Source organism: Rousettus aegyptiacus, unplaced genomic scaffold, assembly GCF_014176215.1.
Source record: "Rousettus aegyptiacus isolate mRouAeg1 unplaced genomic scaffold, mRouAeg1.p scaffold_m13_p_1, whole genome shotgun sequence".
Classification (NCBI taxonomy): Eukaryota; Metazoa; Chordata; class Mammalia; order Chiroptera; family Pteropodidae; genus Rousettus; species Rousettus aegyptiacus.
In genome coordinates, this window is record NW_023416284.1 from 91,696,652 (window position 1) to 91,717,154 (window position 20,503).

General features: G+C 41.0%; 1 long non-coding RNA gene across 1 annotated transcript; it reads right to left on the reverse strand.

Moving 5' to 3' along the window:
• Positions 1-621: 621 nt before the first annotated feature.
• LOC107511969 lies at positions 622-6,368 on the reverse strand. Its single transcript, XR_001597180.2, has 2 exons — positions 5,710-6,368; positions 622-2,188 (listed from the first exon to the last, which is right to left on the reverse strand). It is a non-coding gene; the product is annotated as an uncharacterized LOC107511969 (long non-coding RNA).
• Positions 6,369-20,503: the final 14,135 nt, after the last annotated feature.

Consider the following 20,503-nt stretch of genomic DNA (forward strand, 5'->3'; position numbering starts at 1 on the left):
CTTCACCCTGGAACCTGTCAATATCTTATATGGAAAAGGGGTCTTTGCAGATGCGAAGTTAAAGATTTTGACATGGGAAGATCATCCTAGATTATCCAGGTGAGCCCAAAGTGCAACCATGCAAATCCTTACAAGAAGAATCAGGAATTTTCACACTGACAGAAGAGGAGGTGAAGTGACCACAGAGGCAGAGACTGGAGTAGTGTGGCCACAAGCCAAGGAATGCCAGTGGTCACCAGAAGCTGGAAGAGGCAAAGAACAGGTTCTCCCCTGGAGCTCTGGAAGGAGCAGGGCCCTTCTAAAACCTTAATTTTGGGCCACTGACACCAATTTCAGGCTTTCGGAACTGTGAAAAAATAAATTTGTTATTTTTTGCCAAGAAAAAAAAAGAGTAGTTGAGCAGACACTAATATATTGCTACCACACAGTAAAATTCAATAACATCTAAGCCCCATCCCACCAGTATATATATTTATGAGGGAAGGGGTACTTATTAGGTGTGAAAAAAAAAAAAGTTGAATGGATGTTTATAGCAATAAACAAAGTCTTTGCTTGGATTTAAAAATTATGCACACACATTAAATCAATTTACAAATGTCTCCCAGAGAAAAGGATACTGAATAGGTTTCCAACAATCTATGCATTTGTTTAATAGTATGTAAAGCTAATATACATTTTGTCAATTAAATACTTAGATGTTACAAAGATATAGATTCTCCACACAAGGAAATGAGAAATAAGTTATAGGGAAAGATTACATGGTAGTATATACACATGATGGACAGCCATGTAAGAAATTCAAGTGTGAATAAGGAGACCCTGACATGCATGATTCAGGCACTGTTCTGATGTGCCTTGGATATCCGCAGTGTAAGCAACCTTATTCAAACATATCCAAGTACAGGACATGTTAACAGGCTATCACATAGCTTGCTTATCCATTATTAAGACCAACGCCCCTTTTTTGAATTCTATGATATAGTTTGATTCCTACATACTTTCATATAGGGTAAAGATGTGTGACCAACTTGCAGAAATAGTCGTGTTTGCTTGCCAGATATATTTCTCACTGTAAATTTGCATGCTGGTTAATTATAACAGCTTGGAAGTTACATAAATGTCTAACAATAGGAAAATCAGTTAAGAACAAAATTAAGTGTGTAAGACTATGCAGCCATTAAAAAACATGATGTAACAGAATAAGCATTGCCATGGGAAAATGTTCACAATACAGGATATTTTAAAAATTAGGTTATAAAACAGATGTATCATATGATCCTGGCGGTGTTTTAAAAAACATTCACTCAGAAAAAGAAAAAAAAAAAAAACCGGCATAACCCATAAGCATGGGGTTACGTCTCAGGGTACAATTAGAAAGAAACGGTTTTAATTTGTACTTTTGTAAATTTATGGTTTTTGTCCCCCCCTCCCAAGTTTCCTATACTGAACAATAATTACTTCTATAACCAGAAAAACAGCAATAATTTTAAGTGTCATTCAGATGACCTTAGGCAAGTTATCAGCCTCTCTGTGCCAGTTTCTTAACCTATAAAATGGGGATAAAGCACCCCACCCCCTTAAGGCTGCCAGGATGGGTAAAGCTTAGAGCAGTCCCTGCAAAGTGGGAGTTGTTCAGTGAAGTTTAGCTATTAACACTAGAATTTTTGTGAATCTGGTGGTGTGCGCCTGAGTGCCAGGCCTGTGTCCCCTGTGACTCCACTTATACAGGAGCCTGTCTCCATCCCATTTCAATGTGAACAGGTAACAAAGACAGGGAAATTGATAGCTGAGTTCGCAAACCCCCAAGTCTTCAAGTTACCAAGTAGGAAATGTAAACGTACCTGAAGCAGCTGGGAGTCAGACAACAAGGGGTAGGGATGGTTATGGCTCCCTAGAGAGAGTGGACTCCGCAGAAGTACCTCAATTCAACTTATTTCAAAATCCTATCTGGACTAACGGTCCGCATCTATCCTGTAGCTGCCCTGATTTGTGTGTTAAAGTAGTCACAAAAAAGAACAACTTAAAGCAGTATGAACTTTATAGGCACAGGACATCCCAGTCAATGCTCCATTTTCTTCAGGATGTTTCAGGGTTTCAAATATTTTTCAGTGTTCCTTTGGACAGAATATTGTTAAAGCACATAATATCAATGGATATAGAAAGTACAGACAGCAATTGCACAACCAACCTGTGGTAAAAAAAAAAAAAAGGGATTAGTGGCTTTTACAGTTGAGGGGGCCTATAGGCAAGTTAGTCTGGCTGGTCCAGTCAGAGAGAATGACTGGGGAGGGAATTCAGAGTATGAACTGATACTGGAGCAAATGTGATCTGTCCTAAAATTCCAGGAATCGTATGATTTATTGGGGCTACTTCTTATTTCTGAGTGAAAGGGAATGCCAGTTAATTACATCAGGGCACTGGGACTTCACTAGCATTGCCTCAAACAAACCCGGATATATGGATACCCTACTGAAGTGAAAGTGTTCCCTAAGGCCTAGGGTAAATTCCAACCCTTCACCTGAAAACTACTTCTGCAGTGGGAAGAGACCTCTTCCAACAGCTGTGTACATTTAGAGTAAATAATTCAGAAGACCTATTTCACAGGATTACCACATGTAACACTTTGGGATCTTCCTCTCCGAAATCCTGGATAGAAAGCAGAGAGCCTCTAGAGCCAGGGTAAGGACCCTGATTCCCAGAACTGATATAGTAAAGTATTTTGGAAGGAAAGGCCATAAAGATTACGGATCTCTCTCAGCTCCCTGGTCCCTCCCTAGATTCCTGATACTATAACAGCCACCATTGGGGGCAGGAGGAGGTGTTTTCTGAGCAGCTGCCCCACATGAACTCATTGGGTCAGGGCTGTCCCACCAGCCAGCTTCTCTCCCCTTTCCTTACTGGAACCCCGGGGGCTTCAAAAGCCACGTTGAGCGGCTGGGATCAGCTAAGACTTAAATTTGATGTGCATTATACCTAACAAGTCTCCTCCAGATTCTATAGACGAGAAACAGGACTCTGTTACGTCCCCATGTTCTGTTTGGTAAATATTCTATGTAGCCCTTTTCTTCTCTATGTTATGAATTTTGAGCTTCTTAAATTTGCCTCTCTTTCTTCCTCCTGTACTAACAGAATTCCAAGTCTGGCTTTGAAACTACGGGCCTTCCCAACCCTGGGGTTAGGGTTAGGGTGAAAAAAGTCACGGCAAAGTCAGGAGGGAAAAAAAAATTCTCTGTTCTCCTACGGCTTCAGAAAAGCAAATATTATTCAATCTCACAAAACTGTTCTTGCTAATGTTAAGGAGTCTTTCAAGACTCTTGGATTTCAGAGACATCCTGGAAAAGTGATCTTTAAATTTTAATGTCTATAATTCCAATTGGTTACTTAATAATTTGTAGCACTGTTTAAATAGATCAGCTAGTTTTTCTGGAAACTGTGATTTTTCATTCTTCGGCCAGGAGAGGATCATTAGTGGCCTCCTGTACTCATAAGAGCATGGAGGTAAAAATGAATAGAAATAATGACTTTATCGGATTTAGTTTTTAAAGAGAATCCGACAGTCTAATGTTTAAGTTAACCTCAGCAACAGAGTTCCAACTGTATAAATGTCTAGTAGTTGAAGTTATTCTTTTGCCTTTAGCAAACCCATGGAAAGGACGGACCCAAGCTGTCTGGATCACAGGGAGTGCAACAGTCCTGCACTAGGGCTGCACTAGGGCCAGGGCCCAATCCCGCAGCAAACAGGTGAGGGTAGAACAAGTATAGGCTCTTGGTTGTTTGACCATCCAGGGAAGGTCTTCACCTTTAAGTGGCAAACCAAACTTTCCTGTCAAGATAACCTTCTTCTTCTCAATCCCTGGATTAGAAGTCTCTATGATTTCACTAAGAGGGCAGAGGTGGAGAAGGAGGGCTGGAGGCCCCATCGCCAACACCCACACCCCTTTTCTCAGTCCAATGTCAGAACAGGGGCCACTGGATTCAGAGTGGTGCTTATCTGAACATGAGGTTTCTGAGAATTTGGGAGTTCCAGATCCAAAGTCTCATTCTCTACTCTGCTTACAATTCCAAAGGAAAATGAAGATGCAATTTTTAAACAGAGTACATGAGAACTATAAATGCTACACTCTGCTCAAATAGAAATCCTAAATCCATTGAGAACTGCAGAAGGGAAAAAGAAACCCATCTTAAGCTTTCCTTCACAGTAACTCTGAATTAAAGTAAGACCTGAGAGAAAAAGGCTGGATAATCACTGGTAATAGTAAAATCAACCAGGAGGAAAAAACTAATTAAAATAAGCCTATATCCTTAACAAAAGAACTCATAAGCCTTTAGAATTACTTATTATACTCAGCACAAATTGAAGGCAAGTCAGGACGGGAGCCCCAGAGGCCTTCCTGCACTCATGGATCTGGCGTGGTTCTTCGTCTAGCCCTGGTACACAAGGCCTCCCATCTTTAAAAATGGCTTATCACAGGTTTATAAACTGAAAATTCTATTTGTGGACAAAGAAAAGGGTCAGCATGTTACGGAATCAGCGTATCGGAGCAACTGTCTGCTGGTGAGCTCCCCAATCTCATGGCCACAGGCAAGCTGTCCCCTTTGTTCTGCCCCTCGGCTCCTCCTCACTGGCTCTAGATACTCCATTTGCTTCCTTCTTTCCTTTTTCCCCATGACTAGCTATAGACTTCACAGCTTTCTTTCTTGCTGTCCACTCTAACCTGAAAAAGCTTCTCAGACAAAGGATTTTCTGTGATCATTACAGAAACACTGACGATGGAGAGTTAGAGCCTGGTTTAAGTTTCCGGTTTTCCTTTTTAGATATCCTGGAACCTCTTTTCTACCACATTTTCAAAACAAGGGTGGAATTCAGCTCCATCCCATTTTTATATACTTTCTTCAACACTTGGGGTGGGCACTCCTAACTACCAAGGAAGAGGAAGGAGATGGCAAACTCAAGGTGAGAATCTTCTACCTTAATGTCCCCCCAAACTTAACCTAATTAAGTCATCTTGACACAGAATTACAGTGACAAAAGTAAAGACTCATTTCACATATTTGGGAAAGCTGGAGAAATATGCCCTCTCTGGTGCCAGATCATACTGAGACCTGGAAAATAATTTGGTCCTTGTAGGCACGTCCTTTGTGTGTGTCTTGGATGACCCTGAAAGACAGTAACAGTGAGCAGCTACCCTAGAAACCCAGTCAGTCCTAAGCCTGGGATCCTGCTGCTGGCAATTTTGACAGAGAACTCCAATTTGAGAAAGGCTATAATTGAGAAAGCTTAGAAAAGTTCCCACTTTGAACAGGTAAGAATCAGAAGACTTAAGTCTCAGAGTAGAAATCTCTTGCCTCAGGGACCAATGTCTCCCTGTCAAAATAGAGGGATCAGGAACGCACAGCTCAGCTCAATTCAGCAGCACAGGAACCTAGAGGGCTTGCAGCCCAAAAAGGGACACAGGCAAATTCCAATACTTTTTGTCTGACATAAAAATAATATAAAGAAGAAAAAAATACTGACTAAAATAAACAAAAACAAATAAAAACAAGAAACTTGAGCTCAGAGGGCTATCTGGACACATTCTGGAAGTTCTCCAGTCCCTGACACGTTCCAGAACACACGGGAAGGGCGACTGCGGAGAAAGACTCAGTGAGGAAGAAACTGCTGTTAAGCCTTCCAGTCCGACCCACAGTGGGTCACAAGCAAGTCCTTACTCAGTGCGATGACGTTTCCGCAATTCTTTAGCATCAGGTACGTATAGAGAGCCTTCCCAGGGCGGTCCACGCGCCTCCACTCTTCGCATCTGAAGTCCACATCAACAACCACGAAGGTCACCAGTTCCGGGAACGGGAGGTTTGTCCACTATGGCCCGGGGTTCCCCATCACCACTTGTCGAAGGACATGTAGGGGTGTAAACTTGAGGGCTGGGGGATGGACAAGCCTGAGAAGAGACAGTCGTAGGACATCGAGGGTGCCAGGGCACCCACAACCCGGGCACAGGGAGATGAGCAGCCGGTGTCAACCCTGCCAGGAACTTGGAACCCGCAACCGCTCTCCTCGGGAGCTGGCAGCAAGGTTAGACGAAGGCAGGACAGAGGTAAAAACTGCAGGTCTTGCGCTCTTCGCTGCTGGCGTTCGACCCACTTGCACTGAACAGCGGAACTCCGCCCTGCCCGCCGATTACGAGTCAGAAGGATCTACGGTCCCGCCCCCAGCCAACTCCGTGGTCTCTCTAGGCTGCGCGGAGGAACGGCGTCTCGGTGGGCCTCTCCTAGGCCTCCAGTACCGCAGGTTCGGGCTTTTCATGTTAGAACGCGCGGCGGCGCTGCTGCGAGGCTTGGGGTAATCCTGGTTCAGATTTTATGTGAATTATCTTTTAAAATAGTTTTTCTCGTTGTATTTCCTGTTGGACATCTAAAGAAAAATAGAAAGAAAAAAGATAAAAAGGGAACTAAAAAATAAAAAGAACAAAGAAACAAGTAAAAATAAAGAGATAAAAATAGGAAAGAAAAAAATCAATGTTACTCCTAATGTACGGAAATTATGATAACATTTTAGTGAATTTTACTCTGATAATTTCCTACATATGGTTTGATATTTTTGTGTTTTGTCATCTCCAATTTTCCACTTAAAGTTGTCATGTAACACTACCCTCCCTCCCCCATACTATGCCATGCATTGTAATAGTTCATTAACTAGGTTATCATCAATTATTGATTCATTCCGTATCAAATTACTTGGATTAAGCCTGGGAATATGGGCCTTCCATTGAGTGGTGGCACCGAATTGTGTCTCAGCCTATCCTCGGGGAAACGCTTGTGACTGTATTTTCACTCCAAGAAGCTGTTGAGGATGGTGCTCATTAATTATGCAGACCCTCACTCTAATTACTCAAAAGAGGATATTTTATGGTCTTCCTCTCAAGAAGAGTTTAACTTTTTTAGACCAATTGGTTGGATTTTGGTTTATGGACCCTACGAGTTTCGAATTTGAGTTGAAATGACCGCTAGAAAGCTTAAAGGAAGTCTTATAGTGCAAGATATATGACGTTCGAACGTGTGTTTTTTTTGTATTGCTAACCCCACCCCTGGCCCTCCCACTCTGCTATCTTTGTTTTCCTTTTGCCTTATCTTTCTTCCTTGTTTTAAATGTATTTTATCTTGCTTTTTGGTTTTATCAGGCCTCAGCAAACCACCTTAAATCCTCTTTGAATCAAAGTGGTATATAAAGAAATAAAATTGCTCGACCATTTCCCTACTATTGGAATAGTCTAATTTTTAGTTCTTTGAAATTTTGTTGCGAATGGACATTTTTTTTTTACAATAAAGTGCTTTTTCTATTTAGGTTTTCCTGTAAGCCAAACTCCTAGAAAATATAGGATCAAGAGAAAAGATATTCGATGAGTATTCACTGAGGTTTGTGGATGCTGTGGGATAAAGAGATGATGGGGGAAGGGGGCCGGGAATAGCTAACATTTATTTAAGGCTTACTGCATGCCAGGCTGTTGGGTGAGGGGACTGACAAACAAAATGGATGCAGTCAGGCTCCCTCCCAGCAAGTCCCTGCGGTTCCCAAGCAGTGCAGCCTTAGCTACAGCATTTGGGATGACCCTAGATACAGCATCCTATACGACCTGTAGATTATGATTGATTATAGTACCTGGCCTTAAGCCACTATTATGCACCTTGACATAAAAACAGCCCCGCCTCTGCAAGCTGTGGGGAGCTGGAACTGTGCCAGTGCCTTGCTGTGTCCTGCTATGCCTGAATAAAGCTGTATCTCATCTGCCCCTGGCTTCTCGCATATTCTTCCAGCTGCTGGAACGGCGAACCCCAAACTTCAGTATCAGGAATCTGCAGAACACAGGTACTTCCTAAGCCCTTCATATGGGTTAAATAACAGTAAAAGACAAGCCCCAGCGAAAAAATTCCCAACAACAGCAGTAATCAGCTACCAAGGAGGTGAATGAGAGCAGAAAGAACTGTTTGCAGCTGCTCATATTTAATTTTCAATTAAAGTTGTACATTTACAAACCACTTTTCTTAAAATTTTTAAGTTTAACTTGCATAACTTTGATGTTCTATTTTGAAATTTTGTAATTTTTGTATAAAAATAGAAATAACTTGTTTTTAATTAATGTTCGATTAGTACACAGGTTTGATGTATTAAATTTGCTGGAACATGACTCATGCTATTTACAAAGTTAGCTGATTAAATTCTCTTAAATAATTTACATTCGCAAATTTAATATAACTTGTTTTTTTTTTCAAGAACTTCAAATTCTTCACAGGGCAAATTTACAAGTCAAAGAAGAAAAAATCTTAAACATGTAAATAACTCATAAACCTAATAACTCAAGGTTCTAAATATGGCAAATCAAGTTATATTAAAGATTTCAATACTGTTTACAAACATAGTCAAATGATTTCATAACTCTCAACTTCAGATCACAAGCCTGAAATAAATCACACAATTCAATTTGAAATTACAAAACTAATCTGTCAGATTCTCTAATATGCCAAATTATCTTAAAGTTTATAGACACATTAAAAACGAAATACATATAGGATATCTTAATCTTCCAAAATCTTTTCCCTAAATATTACAATACAAAATGATATTATGGATTTGTTTTTAGTCGTTTCTATTTTCCTTTCCAAAATGGTAGAGTAAAATACTTTCTGTACATGTTTTTCTTGCCACTATTCTGTAATCATTTTATTGACTTGCCTCTACAATTAAAGAAAAGTCTGATTATTACCCTTCTAAATGTAAAGTTAGATCTAAATGAAACATTGTGAAAATTAAAGAAGGAAACCTCAACTAAAATTGGAGTTAGGAAGGCCTGTAGGGGGTGCTCACACCCTATCACTCCACACCAATTACCTCAAACAGAAAAGGACAGTACCTTGTATCTCCAACAGGAAGGTGTTTCTACTTTATAACCCCACAGAAAGATTTTCTTCTTGCCCAGCAACAAGCCCAGGCAATGGAAAATGCTTCAGCCCAGCCAATGAGAAGCCATCATCATCCTGAACTTTTACTTTCTTCCAATGAACTTTCATTTTTGTTTTGCTAATGACCTCTTTACCCCACCCTCCTTTCTATAAAAGGCTTCCATTTTCTTATTACTCCTCAGAATATCTCTGCTTGCTAGATGAGATGCTACCCCATGGCAAATACAGCCAATTAGATCTTCAAGTTCACGCAGTTAAATTTTTTTAGCAACATTTATTAATGTATATTATTTATGCAAAGAAACAAAATTAATACTTTAGAGTGAATGAAGCAACTAACCATTACCTTATACTTTCATGTTCTCCTTTCTTAAATATACTTTTTTGTTTTTACTTATACTTTTTTTGCTTTGTCTGTAAAATGTATATATTAATAGTTATCTTAGAGAGCTATACAGCCCAGACAAGATGTCAGTCATAAGTATAAGAACTCAACACATGTTAATTTCTCCTTTGCCTTTCCTAGTGCCACAACCTGTCCCTAAACTCAGATTAATTCTGAGAAATTCCAAGGTCTATTTTTCCAAATATAAGGAGAGGGGGAATGTCAGGGAGGCAGCTTTGTGAAAAGGAAGAAAAACATTTTTCTCTAGAGAGGCACCCTTCTCCTTATTCCGTCCACAGTTGGGTTTTAAAATGATTTACAGCTTTAAAAAATAGAAGTAGTATATATACTGGTGTCTTTTGTTTTGAGGAGAGTCAAGAAACAAATGGAGTCACTATAGTCAAGCTAACAAAAATCAAAGTGAGCCGAAACATGAAGAAAATGATTTATTTAACTTTAGCCTAGGGACTCAAACTTTTGAACGTTTCAGATGTGTGCTAATGCCTGGATATGTATAAGTCCTATAGATAATCCTCTGAAGAGCATAGAAAAGTTCTGGACATCTGGAAGATCACCAATCAACAAACTAAGAATGCAGGACCAATTCTTCTCAAGAATGTGCTTTTTATCATAAAAACTCTCAACTTTTCATTTTTTTCAGAACACTGAGTTTTGCCTGGCAGTGTTTTTCAAACTGGAATTTTCTTAAGACCTTTGAATAACTTTTTCATTTAATTCTAATGAAGCCTCTTGTTTCATTTCACTCAGTCAATATTGAAAAGGATATGTTAAAGATTCTAAGAAAAACTTTATAAGAAGAAAATCTACTTAAATTATTTGATTGATGATTTAAATCTAATCGCTTTAGAGCAAGATAGCTTCTCAAAGAAAAGAAAAATTAGCCAATTGTTCAATAATAATTTGTGATAGATTTATTGCATTAATAATCCCAATTCTTCACCTCTATCTATATCCACATCTTTTGCCCTGTGACTTTATAAGTCCTCTGTCTCACAAAAGAAGCAAGCCTATTTCTCTACCCCTTAAATCTGGACTTGGCCATGTAACTTGCATTGGCAAATAGGATGTTAGCAGGCTTGAGGCCAGCAGAAGATTAAAGTGCTTATGTGTTTGCATTTTATCTCTTAATTTTCTGTAATTGCTATAAAGAACATGCCCAGTCTAGCCTGAGAACATGCCTGGACTGGCTGGAGGATTGCAAGAAAGACACAAGTTGTCTTAGCAGCAGTTATCCTAGACCAGTGAGCCTTTAGCTAGACCTGTTGACTTACTAAAGATGCAGGAGTAAGCTAAAGTTAAATCAGCAGAACCACTCAGTTGACCATTGGCTGTGAGAAATAATCTATGATTATTGTTTTAAACCACTAAGGTTTGGGATTGTTTGTTATACAGTATCAGCGCTGAGCTGATCAAGGAGGGAAAGTTTGATGGTGAGACATCCGGTTGGAAGAATGCACAAGAGGCCGGCATGAGAATGAAACAGCGGGCACCAACTTTATTGTGCAGAGCACAGTTCTATTGTAGAAGGTGCGATTCTATTGCGGGGAGCATGGTATTGCGCCTATTTCTTGTGCTCCCCTTCTCATGCTCCCCTTCTGCTCTCCAGGGGACTACATAGCAGAATACAGTAGTGGTATTCAGCCACACAGGCGCGGTACAAGAAGCTGAAGTATATTTACATATTTTAGGTGCAGGGGCCCTACTACGCTAATGTAACATTTCAAATCCTGTTCCTATTCCTAGCCAGGAACCTGGATCACAGCCAGACCTGGGACCAGCTGGGCCTGGCACTCACATGCAGCAATAGCTAATAGATGCTGGGTTTTGTTGTTGTTGTTGTTATTGTTGTTGTTGTTGTTGTTGTTGTTTTTAAAAAAAGGCCCCAAATGGAGTCACTTGTGCTAAGCTTTATATCAGCAAACCATGACTTAATTGCAGTTCCAACCTACCACAGGAATATGACCTTTAATCAGTCAATTTGGAATCAACTGATCAGCACTAGTAATCTGCATGAAAACCCTTGCCCTTCCCCCAAAGGAAGATGACCTTGCCTAATACAATCCACTCCTTGTTAGAACCTTTCTTTTTCCAACCTTTTTTTGCCTATAAAAGTCTTCCATTTTGTACAGCTCCTCTGAGCTCCTTTCTATTTTCTAAATGAAATGGTGCCCAATGAGTCATTGAATAAAGCCAATTAGATCCTCAGATTTACTCAGTTGCATTTAGTTTAACAATACAGAAATTGGTACCAGAAGTGGGGTGATACTATAACAAAAACCTAAAATATGTGGCATTGACTTTGAGGCTAAGTGGCAGGGGAGGCTGGAAAACAGTGAAGAAAATGTTAAAGAAGGTGGGGAAATGGCAACTCAAGTAATACAGTAGCAAAACAATTGGTAAAACTGTCACCATGATAGAAAATGTACCCACTGAACTTGCAACTTTGAGCTAAAACTCTCCAGGCAGAATGATGAAAGTGTCAGCTGGCTCTTACTGTGTCTGATAAGTTTTATAAGAAAGAGGTGAGCAAAGGAAGAGCTAGTCAATTTATAAGCAGAATTTGGAGGAAACATGAAGGAAGCAGAATTTTCTGGGTTGGAAAATAAAACTATTTCTCATTCTCAGCTCTTAGGTCAATAAAGATTATCAAAGTAAGAAATAGCCTTAGAACTGTGACTGAAGAGTGTTAAGTCCTTTGAGAAAGCAAGGCAAGGCCTCGTTGACTGTCTTCTTTGAACAAAAGTTCCTCTAGGAATTTTAAAGGCATTATCCCCTGCAGTGCCCTATACCAAGAGAATTTGGGATGTGGTTCTTGGTGCATGAAGTGGAGTCCAATTAGATATGTAAAATAAAATAACTCCAAAGTTTTTTTAGAGTATTGTATCCTTAAAAGTACTGCTAGTCTAGACAAACAGAGAATGAAAGTATTCAACTTGAACAAAGGCCTCTGGGATGCCTACTTTTCATCAGGAGAAAGCAAGCCGAGGAAGTTTCTCAGCTACCATTGAAGGCTGTTTCCTCCAATGAAGACAAGGAACATAACGGAAAAAGAAAGAACCAAAGGCCATGGAAGAGTGGACTGGGGAGCCACTCTGAGGGAGTAGAGCCAGGCCTAATCAAGGAATAGTCCCCATTCCCAGAGTAGGAGGACCTGGCCGGATTTGCCCAGCTGATTTCAGAAGTATTATGGACCAGTGACTGGTCTTTGCCCGCTATTCTTCCTTATTCTTTTTCAGGGGAGTATCTATTGTGTTTATTTTGTCCTTGACTCATCGTTGTATTTTTTTGGGAGTGGGATGGGGTAAATAACTTGTCTTTTTAGATCATAGGTATTCCATTCAAGAGCTACATCCAGACCTGATGTAAGTTACCAGATCCTGGACTTTAAGCCTAATGTTATAATGGGATGAGCCTTTTGAGGGGCCTTGAAGTGGGGTAAGCATATTTTGCGTGGAGGGAAAACATAAATAATTGTGGGAAGTTCTTGGTAAATTACACTGAGGGTTCCAAATCTTCACCCTTTTCTATATCCACTGTGTCTTGTGAACTTGTAATTCCTTTCATAACAGAAGTAGAGTCCATAATTCTACCCTCTTGCAGAATCTGATTTTAACCATGTGACTCACTGGTTATTATCATAGACTTGACACAAGTAGACTTGACACAAGTAGAGATTTGAAAAAGTGTCTCCGTGTTCCTGCTTCTTCTCTTGCTTCTTTGTGATCATTATGAGAATGTTAAAAAGATAAAATTCAACTCAGTAAATTTGAAGATCTGACTGGCTTTAATAAATTGATTCCTGAATCAGACACATCCCATCTATCAACTAGAAGGGCTCTCTTGACAAAAGAAAAGAAAGGATTATTTTTGGGCCTGGCTTTTCTTTGAAGGAAGAAAAAGGGATGGGTTTTTATCACGTAGATTGCCTCTTCTTTGTATGGGGAGTGGAGAGGGCCTAGGTGACAGATTACTGGTGCTTGACCAGAAAATTCCAGTCTAGTTAATTAAGTTTCTAGGAGAAGTTGGAACTGTAATTAGATCAGTTATCAAATGTAGGTTCAGTACCATGGACTTTCAAGCATGAGGGATGCCATTTTGGCTTGTGGTTTTTTCTTTAACAAGAACATGCCCCAAAAATGCCCTGGTTAACCTGCCGGAGGGATGTGAATGACACATGGAGGGAAACTGAGTTGTCCCAGCTGAGGTTATCCTAGACAAGCTAGCCTGTAGATGACTGCTCACAAACATATGAGTAAACCCAGCCAAGAGTAACCAAACCTGACCCAGGTCAGCAGAATTTCCCAGTCAAATCATTCACAGTGAAGAAAAATAAATAGTCGCTTTCAGTTGCTAAGTTTTGGGATATTTTTGTTACACAGCAATAACTAACTGATACAGTTATTAAATATGTATGTACATTTTTAAAAGATTGGAAAAGGACTACACAAAATGTTGAGAAAAATGAATTGTGAAATGATGATTTGGAGGTTTTCCCTTTATTTTTCTCAATAAATGTCTCCTACTATAATAAAAACAAAACAGAGCAACATAATGGTAACAAACAAGGACTTCAGAAAAATCACAGGCTCTAAAATAAAACAGATTTGAATTAAAATCTTGGCGCATTACTTACATTCCAGGAGAGTAACTTAGCCCCGCTAAACCTCAATTTTTTTTTGCCCGCTAAATAGGTACACTTCATGAACTTGTAAAAATTAAGCCAAACCATGTAAAGGGTATAGTACAGTACTAGGCACGTAGTAAAAACTCAACAAGTTCTAGTTATTTTTTTTTCTTTAAAGCCTACAGCACCTGGTATTCCTAGGTGGTCTCCCTTCTAGGCCCAACCCTGCTCAGCTTCCAAGATCAGAGAAGATCGGGTGTGTTCAGGGTGGCATGGAAGCCTATTATTTGATTAGCAATACTGATAAACAAAATACACTAGGTACAACTCAGAATTCCTACCCTCAAATTACATATGTTAATGTAAGAAACATCCAAACCTATAGAGAATTTTTATGAGTTTATTTGAGCCAAAATTAATAATAATTACCTGAAAGCAAGATCTCAAATGCTCCACAGAATGTCAGTTTGCTCCTTCTTTTATGCATTTGGAATTAAGGAGAGAAGGTATGGAAGATTACACGAAGGTGGGAGAAAGCAAGATGGGGGATTGAATTATGGGATAGTTTAACAAGATTATGTGCTCCCTTGAGGGTGGTCACAATTTAGAAGGAGGGGTCTGAAAAGAGGCATTTCAAAGGTGCACAGAAAGAATAGACAAGGCTTGTTTAAGGCAAAGATAAACCTAAAGAAGTTATGACTACCCACCATGACCTGCCCAGTTAGGAATTTATGGTCAGATCACTCTGTGAGGTTACTTTCCATAGAAGTCCTTTTACATCCACACATACATGACAAGCACAAATACTAGAGTTAATTCTTAAGAACTTCCATTTAATTTGGCTTTATAGAGGTTTCATTATACTCAATGGATGTTTGTTGAACGAAAGAAAGAAAGTATGAACTCTCATTTGGTTTCATATTTAAAGGGACTGGCCTAAAAACTATGTAAGAAGCAGACCTAACACTTATACCAGGTTCCAACACTTAAAGTAAAAATGAACAGAGCCATCAACTATCAAATGAGTGGATCAGATCCTAAGCGGCACTAGAGAGGAGAGGAGAGAGAGGCTGACCCAGTGTTGGAGGGAGGGGTGGTCACAGAAGGCTTCCTAGCAGAGAAGGAATTGGCATTGGATGTATGAGGGAGGAAAGACCATCCCTCCTCCGCGCCCCTGTAAGAAAAGACAGATTAACAAAAGAAAAACAAACATAAGTTTATTAACATGTATACCTTATATATACATGGGATTCAGGGAAAAATATATAACTCCTTAAGGGGGCTCAGAATTCAGGATTAAATCCCACCTTAATAAGAAAGGGGAGTGGGGAGTGGTTATATAGAGCTTTTTAGGAGAGAGTACTTGATTTTTAGGAAAAATTAATGGGCCCTTAGAAGAAAAAATGGGAGGTATGAAAGTTTGTGACAAAGTTTAGGCATTGTGTCTCCTCTCCTGTGATAACAGCACATCTTTCCTGGATGATGGAACTCCCTGGAAGGGATCTATGATAACTGAGCATCTTTTGGAGGATCTGTTTTTAGGTAGATAAGGGGAATTCGGAGAAAGCCCCTCCCTGCATTTGCTGTTTTTCAAGTGCCTACAGCTCAATATATACCCAACTGTCATATTTTGGGGTGACATATTTTGCTGCCCTTCAGATGTTAAAGAATGCAGATCCTATTAAATGTAGTATGGGTTAGGGGTTGGAGAGGAAGTAGGAGGAGCTCTAAAGACACCAGAATGGTATGTGCACCATTTGGTAGGAGTAAGGAAAATGTCAGGAAAGTCTTGAGAAGATCTCAAGTGCTTGTCTGACATGATGAATTTTTGTCCCCTCCTCTGAGAAGCCTTACTGGATCATCCCAAGGCCAGGCTTGGTGCATCTCCTCTGGGGCCCCAAGGCCCCTGCATTTCCTGAAACTTCTCATCTGCATCATCATCAATGCTTGATGCCTTCTCCATTGAAGTGTTAAGCTCTCTGAGGATGCAGCCTTTGACTCTCCAGTCCCCCCAGGGACCAGCAAAGAGGAGGTGAATATAATAAATCTAGTAGATCTTAAGTGAAAATGCAACATGAGGATGACAATGTTTTGTGAAGCCAGTTTGGCAACGGTGGAGTGCTAGGGATGATTTTGATGCAGGGTAGGACAAATTCCCCTGAGTGGCCCTGCACCGAGAGAGAAAGGGTTCTTGATTGAGTACAGGAAAGAATTCAAGTAAACGCCAGAGTTAGAGTCAAAAAGAAAGTTTATTAGAGAAGAGGGTAATGCTCTATAAACAGTGTGGTCTTCTCTCAGAGACAAAGAATGAGAGAGTCTGAGAGAGGCTCAAAAGAACAGAGACAATAGAGGGACAGAGAGAAAGACATAGAGAGGGACTGAGGAGAGTCAGAGGGACCTGAAATGGTTGGGAAGTTTAATTTATATATAATTCTTGGTTTCTATGAATTACAGTTTAAAGACTGTTTTCCCTTGATGGTATGGGTACGCCTGTGAAAGTAAGGGTATGTAGTTAAAAGAAATGGGTGTGTGGCAAGAAAGCCTGCTGGCAATTCCCAGTCCTCCAATCACAGGTTCCCAAAGGTTCTGGCCATAGGGAATGATTGAGTTTATTTTATGTAGGGTGTGGCTTAAAGACTCTGTTTTCCCTTCAAGGTATGGGTAAATAATTAGTTAGTAATTTCAGCAGAAATCTTCCTTTGTTCTGTAGGTTTCCTCTTGGTCTGGCCTTAGGGCCGATCAGCATATTGCAGTCTCCGAATATAGTTTGATTTAACGTTTAGTTCTCTTGCCCCCTTCCTACATTAATCTGAGCGGGACAGGACCAAAATCTAGAAAATTGAGAATACACCCTCAGGCCTTGGCAGTGGGAATAGGAGATCAGAATGAGGATACAAAGTGAACAGTGTAGAGAAGCAGTGTCTGACCCAGAGTAGCTGTGAACAGAGGGAGGTACCGCGGTATGCAGCGTGGGGCCAGGGAGGGCCCTGAGCAGCAAGGAAGAGTTCATTTGAGACACTACGCTGGAACCCCTGTGCCGCCAGCTCTTCCTCCTCTACCCTCTTCAAGTTTCCTTTCCCATTGGACAAAACCCTTCTGAGTCTCCCCCTGTCTGGCACTCAAGTTCAAGCCAAATTCTGCAGCATCATGTAGCATGGAAATAGGCTTTTCTGATATTGTAATTTATAAGAAATATCTATTTGGTCTTCATCCTTGTTTCTGTCAGAGCTCCTAAAATCTTTGGAATTTCCTGTAAGAGTGATATAGAAAAAGATGCCTTTTGTTATTCATAACAAGCACCTTTCAACCACATCTGAGTTTATGTTAATGAGGTGACTTTTGGAAAGACCCTAAGGATGGAGACTGGTTGCCAAAGGAACCAACCTTGATTAGAGGGTTTGAAATTTCAGCTCCACCTCCAGGGAGAAAAAAGGGGACAGGAGGTTGCACCAGTCACCAATGGCCAATGGTTAAATCAACATGCCTATGGGAACATGAACACCTCCACTTCTCAGGAGGGTGGCACACCCCAAACTCCATGGGGACAGAAGCTTCTCTGCTCAGGATTCTTCCAGATCTTGCCCTAAGTATCTCTTGATATGGTTGTTCATTCATAGTCTTTGTAATAAACCAGTTAATCTAGTAAGTAAACTTTTTCTGAGTTCTGTGAACATCTGTAACAAATTTATCAAACCTGATGAGGGATTGTGAGAACCTCTGATTTATAGTAGGTCAGAAGGTAGGTGACAACCTACACTTGAAATTGATGGTTGGGAGGAAGGAGGTGCAGTCTTGTACAAATGAGCCTTAACCCTGTGGAATCTGACTCTCATCTGCAGGTAGATAGGGTCAGAACTGAATTAAACTGTAGGACACACAGCTGGTGTCACGGAACTGCTTGGTGTGGAACAAATTCCTATATATTTGGAGGCCAGAAGTGTCAAAAGTGACAGTAGTGCTGTGAGTAGACAGAAAACAGTAGTGTCTTCCCTTTACAGCTTTACAGAAAAAGAGAAAATAAGAGGTCGGTAAGAGGGCTCTCTTCTCATCCCAAGGGAGGTGAGCCGGGGCAGTGGTGGCTGGGCCTGCTATTGGGCCTGCTCTGTCGTGTGCATTGCAGCAGAAGGGCCTTCCTGCCATTGCCCTGCCTTTGTATGGAGCTGGCATGAAAAAGCAGCCTTATCAACAAAGGACACCAGGCTGCTTAGCACCAGAGTCTGGATTCAGGGTGCCAGTCCATTACAGGAGTCCAGTGTAGCACAAGAGACCTCCGACCTCTGAGCATTACTGTGTCCCCAGCTGGCCAGTGAGAGGGCACAAAATATTTGGAATAGCCCCTAGTCTCATGGTAAGCTGAGCTTGAGTGTGGCTCCTTTTATCCAGAGAAGAAAGGGGGTTCAACTCGTAGCTAGCCATTTTTCAAGCCAGAATGAAAGTCCAAGGTCATGTGAAGACAATCTTGTACATGAATTTACATATCACAACCAGGGGCATTTCCCCACCCTCTTACCAGGATAGCACTTCTCACACATCCCTTCTCATACATTGCCTGGTAGCAGTGTTATTCAGGTTCCTGGAAACTTCATTCTTTTTCAATAGACATGAGAACCACATCCCTAAGCCCAGTCCAATGCCTCCATTGCACTCTGATTTACATCACAATTCAGAGATGCTGGACATGCCATAGCACCCTGCCTTTCCCTGGTGTCGTCCTCCTTTAGCAAGAAAATGTTACCACTCTTGAATCAGCCTAATTATCTGCACAAATGAATTGGAGAAGTTGCTCTCAGTAGAGTCAGAGGTCAGGTCAAAACTTGAGTAGCTTAGTTAGCCCAGCTTCCATATAGTCAATCATCACAAAAGTCTGTTCTGTGAACTCTGCAAAATAGATACACTGTGTGATATAACAGAGCAAACAAATTTGAAGAACTTTCTTGCTTTGTTCTTAGCCAGTGTTGGGAAAAGTTGGGGTATTGGGCATCAGGAATGATTTCAAGATTGAAAAGGAAGAATTGAGGTGAGTAGAGCTGAGAGGTATACTGATTTCCATGTTGATTTCCACAATTGATGCCCATTCAATTGTTACTCTCCACATGCTACACACACATACACACACATCCCACAGGGATCCATTTGGTTCCTGCCCACATCAGTTGCAAAATTCCACACTCCAAGTCAAGGGAGATTCTGTGGCTTTAGTCCTTTCAATTATGAAGAAACTTTTCCAGAGTTTGCCCTTATTGGTCCTTTATCTTGGCACCAGGAACCGGTGCTACTATGAGAATTTAATGCCTAATGATCTGAGGTGGAGCTAAGGTGGTGATGCTAGTGCTGGGAAGCAGCTGCAAATACAGATGAAGCTTCTCTTGCTCACCTACCTTTCATCTCCTGCTGTGCGGCCCAGTTCCTAACAGACCTTGGATGATACTGGCCTGCAGCCCAGGGGTTCACACCCGATTTTGGTCCTGTGAGGCTTTCCTTCTACCAGATCATTCATACAATTTCCTGGGAACCTGCTTCCAGTCATGTGCTCAATAGGCCAGATCACTTTGTTTTGTCCTTATTATCTACTGGGCTGAATCTCCCATCTTTTATATCCCAGTAGACTGATGTTTACTATTTTAGCATGTCCAACATGGTGAACATGCCCCAGCTGGGTTTTGCTTGATTTTCTGGTCCCTGACCTCCAGAAATCTCTAGCGACACCATTCTATCTCCCTCCCCTCCTCCCAGTCCTCATCCCAGGATTATGCACATCTGTTCTACTTACAGCCAACTAAATCCGTATTTTACAAGTGTTTTTGATCAATGACCTTTACATCTGACAGGTGTATAACTGGAGTGGGATATGGTGGTTTCATTTATTTCAATTATCTAATGAATTAATTTTAATTTAATACTGTTCAGATGGTTAGGTAATACAAACTCGGTCAGTTTACTGAATGGTTTGGATGAAATAGAATTTTCTGTTTTGGATGGATACCCAGTGGCCTAAAATACACTTTCTTCAGAGGAGGTAAAACAGCGAACACATGCGGGGTGCGGGTGGGAAGGTGCTGGGTGACATGCAGAGCAGGAGTTAATAGTGACACTACACAACTGAGGGTCTGACACCTGAACATGCTCCTTTTCTATGGCTGGCCTGTTTCAGCTCAGCGGCACCAGACAGAGAAATCTAGACCTCTTTAGTGGAAATGAAGCTACAATTTCAGAAGAACCACAAAATTCGAGGGCATTTTGAGAATTTAATTTCCTCAACACCTGAGAACCCATTTGCTCCCCTGTACCCCCACATTCCCTGCCTTGTTCTGTCCCTCCTAACTTTTCCCGCCTTGGTTTCAGCATCTCCCTAAACGCTTAGATTTCGGTTTCGGAAAATTCATCCTGGCAGCAGAACAGAGGGTGGAGGGGCCGGGGCTAGACACAGGCCAAGCCCTTCCGGCGCTCTCCATGCTTTCAGGACAGCGTTCCAACTCCTTTCTTACAGTGGCAGAGAGGCCACAAGCCCTACCACTGCCCGC